General features: G+C 41.7%; 1 long non-coding RNA gene across 1 annotated transcript in view; it reads left to right on the forward strand.

Moving 5' to 3' along the window:
* Window positions 1-298: 298 nt before the first annotated feature.
* The window catches only part of LOC134440191 (uncharacterized), a 3291-nt gene continuing 1075 nt past the window's right edge, over window positions 299-2514 (forward strand). The window contains exons 1-2 of the long non-coding RNA XR_010032925.1: window positions 299-444; window positions 684-794. This is a non-coding gene — a long non-coding RNA (uncharacterized LOC134440191). The remainder of the gene's footprint in view (window positions 445-683; window positions 795-2514) is intronic.

Raw genomic sequence — 2514 nt, forward strand, 5'->3', positions numbered from 1 at the left:
AGCTGTATTGCTCACGCTACCCTTGACTTGTCAGTACCTGGTGATGCCACATTTTTCGGCTCAGCCCTTTCCGAGATATGAGCAATTCTAATGGGGGCAGCGTTTGTTTACATTTTTAAAAAATGAAACATAGGCCAACTCCAAATATTTTCCCAAAAGGTACTGCTGTTTGCTAGTTGTCTGCTGATGTTTTATAACCTTTTGGATGTTTTTGGGAATAAAAAAAAATGTTTTTTTGAAATGTAAACAAAGAGCTGCCCCCATTACAATGACCAGGATCTCTGGTACTGACAAGTCCAGGGTAGTGTGAGCATTACAGCTGCATGTTGAAATTGACCAAACTGTCCCTTTAAGGCAGGCTTACAGGCCGAACACAAAGAGCCGCCTAGTACACCCTTGATGACGTATCCGGCCAGATGGTATAGCACACAGGACTCCGCTTTTGTGAGTGCATTTGGTGGATGGGTGGCTGGTGGTGGTGGTGTGTCTACCAAGTGCTAGAATCATAGCTGTCATCTGTTGTAATTATTCACTTGGTCATAATGATACCACAGATTCATTGAAAATCACTTCTTTCAATCAGCAGTAACTGGCTGTGAAATATTTAACCGTCCAGATCCAGTTCAACATTTGACTAATATCACTGTTTTTGTCTTTTGTATTCCCATTGAGTTGTGTTACAGGTGGAAATGATTCTGCTCCTACTGCATGAGACTGCTGCTGTTGATGGGGAAGTGCTTTTGCCAGAAATGGCTTAGTTGCAGGTGGTGGCTTTCTTGAGTTGCACTGATAAGGTAACCTAATTAACCTTTTGAGGACCCTTACAGTAAGTAATATTATATCTGTGTCTAACATTTTGTATTTCCGGTGATTGAGGTCTTTAGCTGCAAAATGTATAGGACTTTGGTCAGACTAGTAGGGCCAGATATATGTGCACAGCAACATAGTTGTCTTTTTTTTGTTTCTATACGCCATCCCAATGGAATTCAAATGAAACTACGGTAACAAGAGAATAAAAGTGCCTTTCAAAACATTCAAGGATCAGAGAGAAGTAATAATAAAACGAAGACACATTAACACATTTTTAACAAAAATAAAACGGTAGTTAAAAAGTCCTAAGGAATAGGCTAACTGAAACAAATGAGTTCTTAGTCTGCATTTGAACTTGGGTAATAAGTCAGGGGGCAGTGCATTCCAGAGCTGAGGAGCAGAGCAACTGAAAAGCTCTATTCCCCATGGTACTGAGATGGGCAGAGGGACAGAGAGGAGGATGGTCGAGGACAAACCGATAGGTAGCGAGAGGGAATGGCAAGGCAAGATTGTTGCAAGATTGTGAATGGCCTGGAAGGTGTGCAGGACAGGAGTATTTTAAGAAGCACAGGGTATTGAGCACTCAGAGACATAGCCAAGGTAAGAATGGAAGACGCCGAACAACCATTCAACAAGTTAATTGAGTCAAGACTGGGTCAAGAAATACCAGAGGACAGTTTTCAAAGGTATGGACTAGTGAAAGTGACTGTTGACAGACAGGGTGTCAAGACAATGGTATTTGTGTCGTATTCGTGGGTAAGCGGTTAGGGTGTCAGACTTGTAGCCCAAAGGATGCTGGTTCGACTCCGACCCGCCAGGTTGGTGCGGGGAGTAATTAACCAGTGCTCTCCCCCATCCTCCTCCCTGACTGAGGTACCCTGATCATGGTACCGTCCCGCCACACTGCGCCATTGGGGACTGCCCCCTTGCATGGATGAGGCAGAAATGCAATTTTCTAGTGTGCAGTGTTCACTTGAATTTTGTGGAGTACTGTGTCACAGTGAATTTAAATGTATTACTTTAATAAATGTTAATGACAAGTAGGAATGGGCAGCATAGTTGCAATGCCTAGTCTTGCCACCCTTGTAAGATCAGATAACTAACTTTTAGTGTCTGTTTTCACCCTTGTAAGATCAGATAACTAACTTTTAGTGTCTGTTTTCACAGAAATTTGTCTAGCGTGACACTTCTCCACAATCCACATGTAAACAGGCATTTAAAAACAATATGGCCATTGGTCTTGTCCTCTAGGTCCTCTAGGCCCAAGCTGTTAGGGCAGCACAGTACAATAAATTAAGTTGCCAAAAAAAAAAACTTAAAATATTCCTCTGTGGTATTAAAAAAAATATGCTTTCCATGTAGATGTGTGCATTCTACTGTTCTCCACTTCTGTGAAGCAATACTATAGGATGAGGGTGAAAATGGTGTTTATATATATTTTTTTTTCAGCAGCAAGACATTCTAAAATTTCTTCCAGAAGGGAGGAACGCTAATTATTGGTTTAGCAAAGGGTCCAGAGCAATCTTGTCCGCCATTCTTGCTGTGTGATCCATTTAACTTTCCAATAAATGTCCCTCCAGGGTGTGGCCTACCATTTTGGCACTGTACCTTTTAAACAAAGTCTTGGGTAGGCTGTGGCATTCCAACAAATATAAATTGGTTCTAATTGGCCCAAAATGTGCTTAGGAAATATCCCTATGCCAT

This window comes from Engraulis encrasicolus, chromosome 23 (genome assembly GCF_034702125.1).
Source record: "Engraulis encrasicolus isolate BLACKSEA-1 chromosome 23, IST_EnEncr_1.0, whole genome shotgun sequence".
Classification (NCBI taxonomy): Eukaryota; Metazoa; Chordata; class Actinopteri; order Clupeiformes; family Engraulidae; genus Engraulis; species Engraulis encrasicolus.